The sequence below is a fragment of the Pipistrellus kuhlii genome, unplaced genomic scaffold, assembly GCF_014108245.1.
Source record: "Pipistrellus kuhlii isolate mPipKuh1 unplaced genomic scaffold, mPipKuh1.p scaffold_m20_p_13, whole genome shotgun sequence".
NCBI classification, from domain to species: Eukaryota; Metazoa; Chordata; class Mammalia; order Chiroptera; family Vespertilionidae; genus Pipistrellus; species Pipistrellus kuhlii.
In genome coordinates, this window is record NW_023425438.1 from 50,483,390 (window position 1) to 50,492,773 (window position 9,384).

General features: G+C 38.9%; 1 pseudogene; it reads left to right on the forward strand.

Annotated features, from left to right (window-relative positions):
- The first annotated feature begins 3,496 nt into the window (after nucleotides 1-3,496).
- On the forward strand, nucleotides 3,497-5,301 carry LOC118717686 (annotated as a pseudogene).
- The last annotated feature ends 4,083 nt before the right edge of the window (nucleotides 5,302-9,384 follow it).

Sequence of the window (9,384 nt, forward strand, 5' to 3'; positions counted from 1 at the left end):
TTCTATAAATGGACTTCAGGAAAGTATTAGCAGTTAATCTTTATAATGGGAGGATAGCTTCTAAAATAGTGGTTCTCAAATTGGACCCCTGGAGGTTACAATGTCAAAACTACTTTCACAGGACCTACCGCAGGCAAAAGAGAGACGGAAACATGCTCAAAGTTACTAATCATCCGAGAGATGCAAATCAAAACAATAATGTGGTACCATCTCACACCTGTCAGAATAGCTGTCATCAACAAGTCAACATTCAAGTGCTGCTGAGGATGCAGAGAAAAAGGAACCCTCGTGCACTGCTGGTGGGAATGTAGACTGGTGCAGCCACTGCGGAAAACAGTACAGAGTTTCCTCAAAAAATTAAAAATGGAACTTCCATTTGACCCAGTAATCCCACTTCTAGGAATATTTCCCAAGAAATCAGAAACACCAATCAAAAAGGATATATGCACCCCTATGTTCATAGCAGCACAATTTACAATAGTTAAGACTTGGAAACAGCCTAAGTGTCCATCAGCAGATGAGTGGATTAAAAAACAGTGGTACATCTACACAATGGAATATTATGCTGCCGTAAAAAAAGAAAGAGCTCTTACCATTTGCAATGGAATGGATGGACCTGGAGAGCATTATGCTAAATGAAATAAGCCAGTTGGAGACAGATAAATATCACATGATCTCACTCATTTGTGGAATATAATGAACAACATAAACTGATGAACCAAAATAGAGCTAGAGAAAAAAATATATATTTTAGAATATAACAGAAGTAATCCTGTTATTTGCATATTTTAATATTTTTTACAACCTTTGTGATATTATACTATGTTAGCACTAGAGGCCCAGTGCACGAAACATGTGCCCTTCATACCCCTCAGCCTGGCCTGCCCCTTCTCACAGTCCAGGAACCCTCAGGGGATGTCCCCCTGATGGCTCCTAAGGGAGCGGGCCTAAGCCACATTCTGGCCTACCTCTGCAGGAGGTGACTGGCCAAACAGGGAAAGGCACTGCCCCCATTGCTCCCTCGCTGCTGCTGCCTCTGGCCTCCCTCTGCAGGAGGTGACCCTGCAATCACCTCCATCATGCTTCTGCTGCTGCCACTACCAGCTGCAAGGCTGCCTGTGCCATCGCAGCCACTGCAGCTTGCCTGAACCTCGCCCAGCTCTCATTGCCTGAGCCTCAGCCATCCCTGGGCAAGTGGCAGTGGCCATGGGCTGTGAGCTTACCCACGCTTACCCAGTTGGGTGTGCTCATCTGGTGATAGACAGACTGTATCTCCCAGGGTTCTCCTGGCTGCAGGGGAGTGTGCAGGTCTCCCTCCAGCCCTGGGTCATTGGGTCTGGCTGCTAGAAGAAATTCCCTACATTGGTTGCCTGGACACCTGGAGGCCTCCACCGATTCCCGACCCTGACCCGAGGGGCATTGAGGGGTAATGGAGGGGGCCTGGGAGTTAGTGGAACCGCAGGAAGGAGCTGCCTTTCTCAGAACCTCTGACCCGCAGTGCTGGAGGCCAAAGTGGGGCGTGGTTGGGTCTGGAGCTCTTAGCTATGAAGCTGAGACTTTCCCTCACATGCCTTCACTGCTGGTCTTTTCCTTGCTCTCACCTGCCTTTGCTGGTGGGCTGTCCCTCACTCACCTGCCTTGGCCGCCAGTGTGGAGGTTTCCCAGCAGAGTGGCTCAGCTGCCAGTTTGCAGAAGGAGCCTGTGGTCCTTCTGGGCAAGCAGCAGCATCCTTCGCGAATCCTGACAGCCGCCTCCGCTCCCATGTGTTGAGTACAGGCCACCCTCCACCTGCCTCCCCTTCCCCCGTCCCCACTGCCACTTGCCCAGGGCCAGCCCAGAGCACGTGGCAGCCACCATCGTGTCCCCAAAGCTGCAAGTTCGTGCCCACCCATGCCAGTCGTTACTGTGGCGGCATCCCAACCAATTTACATATTACCCTTTTTTTTAGTATAGAGAGTTTTGGTAATATTATTGTGTTTAAAATATTTTTTCTTGAATTATTAATGTTTATTGCATGTAACATTATTATATTTAAAATCGGGTGTTTTTTTTAAATAAAATAAAAATTCCCTGAATGCAAGAGAACAAAAGTGAAAAAACACATAAAACACCTACTTTCACAGTAATACTAGGATGTTAGTTGTCTTCACTATACAGGTATTTGCTCTGATGGTGCAAAAGTCACAGTGGATAAAACCCATGACACTTAGCATGAATCCAAGCAGTGGAACAAAACTGACTTGGGAGTCACCACCATACACTTAAAGTAAGAACAAACATACCAAAGGGTCACAGAGGACGTTCCCTTCAGAATGGAGGGGAAGCGCACAGAGCACTCCCGCATACCCAGGTGTGGTGGTTGTCAGGAGGCAAAGCTCTTGGGCCATGGTTTGCAATGCAAAACAGCTAGCTGCTTTGTCTAATGGAACATCACCAACTTTACTCACAAGAACTGACAAACTGATTCCACACACTTGGGTATTTGGCAATCATTTCCTCCCAAATGAATGAAATGAGCCTATCACTTCAAGGAAAACAACTGTAGCCTTTGTCACCAACGGTAAAATTCAAACTTTCAAGTAAAAATTCAAATTTTTAAAAAACCTGCATCTGCCACTATGAGTTAGACAACATCCCGATATTTAAAGATTTTTCTGATGAAATCAGTGGTCATGCTAACAATCTTTTTTTTTTAATATGTGGTATATTGATATTCTGATTGTGGCAAAATAAAAAATATATATCGGGCCTTTCCTTCAGTTCATAACTGAAACTTCTAAAACCTTTGTAAAGTCCCAAATGATAGGGGTGAGGGGTGATAGGGTCATCACTTGTTCTAATATTTGGTCTTTGTTCCTGATTTCTAACAAAACTCCTACTCTTTGGGTTTCTTGATAATTTTTAATATATATTTTTATTGATTTCAAAGAGGAAGGGAAGGGATAGAAACATCAATGATGAAAATCATTAATCAACTACCTCCTGCATGACCAACACTGAGGATTGAGCCCATAATTTGGGCATGTGCCCTGACCGGGAATTGAACCCATGACCTCCTGGTTTATAGGTCAGTGTTTAACCACTGAACCACATTGGCCAGGCTGGGTTTCTTGATAATTTTTAAGAACTGTGCATAGGTTTGAAAACTGCTATTCTACAATAACTGCTATTCTTTTACCAAATTTTTAATGGTCAAAGAAAAATATACCAGATTCTTTTACCCTTCATAACTGCCAAGTGTGTATTTTTAAAGTCAAGGCTAAAGGTGCCTGAACTGGAAGTGGCACTGGGAATGACAGAAGTTAACCACTAACCAAAAACTATTGCTATCTGTTTGAACCAAACCTGTGCATCAATCAACTTGATACTTTTAGAAAAACCCAGATGCCTCTTATAGGGAGCACGAGTTATATGGAGAACCATCATCCTACAAGAGTAAGAATTTGCCATTTCATCTGAACATTCTGGGATATTAAGATTTTATAGAGAATTTGTTTATGTTGCTCTCCGACCTACCAGCTGCTTTCTCCAGCTCAGCCTCCAAGATGGGGAAATCCTTCGCCAATTTCATGTGCAAGGAGGACTTCCATCTTGTCTCCAAATCCAATATCAAGAAAGTATGGATGGCACGACAAAAAAAATAATAATAATAAATAAATAAATAAATAAATAAATAAATAAATAAAATTTATATATATATATATATATATATATATATATACACACACACACATCGTGATAAGAAGAAACAAGAAGAATTAATGCAACAATATCTTAAAGAACAAGAATCATATGATAATAGATTGCTTATGGAAAATAACATATAAAGAATGGCCTTAATTTCATGTATGAGGCCCCACTAGGAGCTAAAATAAATAAATAAATAAATAAATAAATAAATAAATAAATAAATAAATAAAAAGAAAGAAAAAACAGGAGAGACTGGATACAAATTTGAATGGCAGAAAGGAGAGCCACAAGAAAAATATGCCAAAGATGACATGAACATCCGAGTTCAGCCCTTTGGTATTCAGATTCGAAATGTAAGGTGCACTAAATATCACAAATAGAGTCATGTCAACACAAATCAGAAATGTCCTTTGTTTGGTCTTTCTGGAATCAATACAAGTTCAGTTCCCACACATGGCTCAGGACCATCAATGCACCCCTCAGAGCAAATAGCGGAGATGGGAATCAGTGGGTTTACACTGAAACAAAATGTACTCAGGAGAAATTTGACCACAAATGGTTCATCACAGGAATATGTTGCAAGTGAGGGTGAAAAAGATCCAGAAATTGAATTTTTTTTTAATTACTAACAACCAAGCAAAACCAGAAACTTCTCAGGAAATAGAATCGACTTGAGAAGAAAAAGAAAAAAGATAGAAAAGAGAAAAAGCTTCAGAAGAATAGAAATAAACACAAAAAAACATAAACACAAATCTTTCTCCCACTGCTCCTCCTCTTCCTTCCCCTCTTCCACCTCCTCCTCCTTCTTCAGTGAGACTTCAGAAAGCAGCAGTGAGAGTGACAACAACAACAACAAAATACAAAAGAAGAAAAGAAAAACAAATGTGCAAGAAAGAAAAACAGTGATATAGGAGAAAAGGACAAGTTCATGAAGAGAAACTTTATGAAGAACTTTTTAACAATCACTGTACTAAGGAAAAAGTCAAGAATGAGTTTAGATTTTTAAAGGAAGAGAGTTCTAGGGAGGCTAGCAAATGGAATTATTCTGATTTTGACAAAAAATCTAGGAGCCATACCACAGTCCAGAGGAGAAAAGATCTGAAATAAATGAGAGGAGCAGGAGAGGCTGGAGCAGAGATGAGAGAAGCTGAAGCAGAAATCATAGTAATTACAAGCAAAGGAAAGGAAGAAAATGGTCTTAGCAGAGACCCAGTGAAGAGTGGAATACAAGAAATGATACCAGAAGCCACGGCACAGATATGTACAGAGGAGGAAAAATGCACAGAGAAAACTCGGGGGGAGATGAGCATACTAGAGTGACACATAGAGAATGAAAAAGTAGAGAGAATAAAGACTGCTCATAACAATTAGCTGGGGAAAAAAATATCTCTACTTTCTTACCAAATACTTCTAGCAAGGGCTAATGTGTACTATTGTCTTTCTAATAGAAAAAGCTCTGTTTTAGTTTTCAATCTTTGTAAACTGACATATCAAGGAAAAACTACATGAATCACATAAGAATGAACTTTGCAAATATTTGTAAGTAATCTATTTTGGAGCTGTAAAAATATTTTCTGTTGATAAGTATTTTTTGTGCTCTCTATACCAGATATAAAAAACACACACACACATCATAAACTTTGGGGGGGAAAACATTTTATAAATTTCTCTCTAGTTCTTTATTTTGAGTCAAGCATGTATGAATTTGGAGTCCTTTGGTGTCGGCTATAAATGGACATTTTTTTCCTTCTTGCCTCTTCCCCAACCCTTTGCTATGCCATGGAAAGGCTCCTGCATTCTCCATGTCAGCTGGAGCAGGAGACAGTTCCCACAATACCCTTGTTTCTGATTTCATCTCAACGGACACTCACAGGCTTCCTTGGGTGGAAGCCTGAAAGAAGTGGGTGGAAATTATTTCTCAGCCACCCTGTTTTTAAAGCTAATGGTAAATTACTCACCGAGAGAGCCTATTCCATTTCCTTTTTCTGAGCCCACTGAAAAATTGCACTTGGCTCCCTTGATGGGCATATGAGGAGATGCTTACCAGAGTTGAAATGAGATTTTGTCCAGGTTAAGGCTTTAGGAAAGCTGTGGTGGCCATAACTAGGCATCTGTATGTAGTTCTAGATCTATAAAATGTTTGCTTAATTAGAGGGCTTTTCTCGGTAGAGATGTTAGAACAGGGGTTACTCAACCCCACACAAATTGATTTCCCTTTGCAATTTATAGATGGCTGTGCAACTCAAAGGTTGTTTTTGTAATTCGTTTTTGATACTTTTTACCAGTAGATGCCTGACAGAAACAGGATGGAGTCCATGTTCTGGTCCTCAGAATATCTCTAGTGAGTTTATTATGGCCTTTATGTTTTTTTCCACTATATTTTTATTTTTTTGAGTATTACTTTGTATTAGTTTCAGGTGTACGTCATAGCGGTTAGAGAATCATATACTTTACAAAATGTTTCCCCTGATATTTTCAGTACCCACCTGGCACCATACATAGTTATTACAATATTATTGACTATATTCTCTATGCTGTACTTTACATCCCTGTAACTATTTTGTAACTACCAATTTGTACTTCTAAATCCCTTCACCATTTTCACCAAGCCTCCCACCCACCTCCCCTCTGGCAATTATCAGTCTGTTCTCTGTTTCTATGGGTCTGTTTCCATTTTGTTTGCTCACTTATTTTTTTCTTTAGATTCATATATAAGTGAAATCATATGGTATTTATCTTTCTTTGACTGACTTATTTCACTTAGCATAATACCCTCTAGATCCATCATGCTGTCACAGATGGTAGTGCTGCATTCTTTTTTTATGGCCAACTAATATTCCATTGTATATGTGTATCATCATTTTTTAAAATATATTTTATTGATTTTACACAGAGAGGAACTGAGAGGGATAGAGAGTTAGAAATGTCGATGAGAAAGAAACATCGACCAGCTGCCTCTTGAACACCCCCCACTGGGATGTGCCCGCAACTAAGGTAATACCCTTGACCTGAATTGAACCCAGGACCTTTCAGTCCGCAGGCGGATGTTCTATCCACTGAGCCAAACTGGTTTCGGCTGTATCATCATTTTTGATGGGCACTTGGTTTGATTCCTTAGGTTGGCTATTATAAGTAACGATGTAGAGAACATAGGAGGACATATATTTTTTTAGAATTAGTGTTTTGGGTTTCTTTGGATATATATTTAGAAATGGAATCACTAGGTCATAAAACAGTGCCACTTTTAATTTGTTGAGTAATCTCCATACTGTTTTCCATAATGGCTGCACCAGTCTGAATTTCCACCAGCAGTGCATCAGGGTTTCCTTTCTCTACATTTTTGCCAAAACTTGTTTATTGATTTATTGATAACTAGAGGCATGGTGCATGAAATTAGTGCATGGGTAGGGTCCCTAGCCCTGGCCAGTGATAGGGGCCTTCCAACTGCCTGCAGCGGCCTCCCTTCGTTCTGCACCACCCCCTGGTGGTCAGCACACATCATAGCAAGCAATCGAACTGGTCTCGTGGAACTCCTGAAGGGATAATTTGCATATTAGGCTATACAGATAGCCATTCTGACAGGTATGAAGTGATGTCTCATTGTGGTGTTAATTTGTATTTCTCTGATAATTAGTGACGTTGCACATCTTTTCATATGTTTCTTGGACATCTGTATGTCCTCTTTGGAGAAGTGTCTATTCAGGTCCCCTGTTCTTTTTTTATTTGGATTTTTTGTTTTGTTTTTTGGTTTTAAGTTTTTTTTTATAAATTTTGGGTATTAATTATGGACAGATGTTTTCTCTAATATTATAATAAATGTGTCCTAATTTGCTAAAATATGATAGGGCTTTACATTTGTGAAAATTCACCAAAATAATTTAAGTCAGAGGCATTTTTAAGACCTATATTTTGAATTGTTGAAAATATATGTTAAATATTCCCAAAATGAAATCCAAAAAGATGTGAATTCTTGAGATGGAAAGAGACCACAGACATGCCCCGGGTTAGACTACATTTCAAATATACTTGGCTAAGGATAGAAAATTTTATTTGGAAGAAAAGTGACCACACAGAGTGTGTTTGGCCTATGTGACTGGGCCAAAGAGATGCACACAGAAATTAGCTAAGCCAGTGGATGCAAGCAGTGGTCCGTGAGGTCTGAAAGGATGGTGACCGCTGATTTAAGGAAATCTTTGGAGCAGCGGTCTCCAACCAGTGGTCTGCAGACAACTGGGGGTCCATGAGGTCCAAAAGGTTGGCGACCACTGATCTAAGCCATCTATAGTACTCACCCTTAAGAACATGCCATATGTTCCAGAATGGAAGCGGCTGTGATCCCTGAGTCACCATTTGGAGGAAAGTTGCAGTACCTGCACAGAATAAGATGAGCAAGAAATCAGTATTCATTGTGCTAAGCTAAGGATAGTTCAGGGTATATGCCTTATACAGCACAGCCTGTCCTAATACAATATCCTAGTTTAGTGATAAGAACACTGATTTCATAGTCAGGAGACTTTATGTTCTGTGAGGTTAAACTATAAGAAATTGCTGTTAATTAGAAGTTTTTAATATTCAAGAATGTCAATTTCACATAATTTATACTAATAGTTCCTCCTCTGTGAGCAGCTAGATATGTAACATTGAATAATCTGCAAATCCCATTTTCCCAATGTATTAAAATCAGACCTAATAAACCTTTTAAAACACCCAAAAATAGCAGAATACACATTCTTCTCAAGGGTACATAGAACATTCTTTAAGACATACATATATGCTAAGCTATAAAACAAACCTCAATTAATTTTAAAGGATTGAGATTATATGAAGTGTGGTCTCTTACTACAATGGGATTAAATTAGAAATCAATAACAGCAGGAAATTTGAAAAATACACAAAATTGAATTAAATGTACTCTTCAATAATAAGAAATCACAAGAAATTAGAAAATACTTTCAAATGAATAAAAAAGAAAGTAAAACATACCCAAACATATAGAATACACTGAAAGCATGCTCAGAACTTTATAGCTACAGATGGGAACATTATAAAAGGAAAAGATCCAAAATCAACCTAACCTTTCATCTTTTGTTGTTGTTTGTTGTTAATTCTCACCCAAGGATGTTTCCTGCCCCCCACCTCCAATGATTTTTAAAGAGTGGAAGGGAAGGGAAGAGACAGAAAGAAACATCAATGTGAGAGAGACACATGAATTGGCGGTCTCTTGCACAAACTCCAACTGGGAATTGAACCTGCATCCCCAGGTAAACCCAGGACCCTCCAATCCATGGGCCAATGCCCTAACCACTGAGAAAACTGGCTAGGGCTAACCTATCATCTAAAAAAAAAAAAAAAAAAAAAAAAAAAAAAAAAAAAAAAACCCAGCAAAATAAACCCAAAGCAAGAAAAAACAAATAAATAATAAATATTATGGTGAAAATAAGAGAAACTAGAAAAACAATAGAGAAAATAAAAAAAATTAAAAAAATGATTATTTGAAAAGATCAGCAAAGTTGATGCACCTTTTTCTAGTCTGGCCAAGAAAAAAAGAGAAAGGAATCAAAATACTAAAATCAGGGGGGAACATTACTACCAAACCTGTAGAAACTAAAAGGATTATAAGCAAATAGTATGAACAATTGTATACAAACAAATTAGATAACCTAATGGGATAGATAAATTTCTAGAGAGACATAG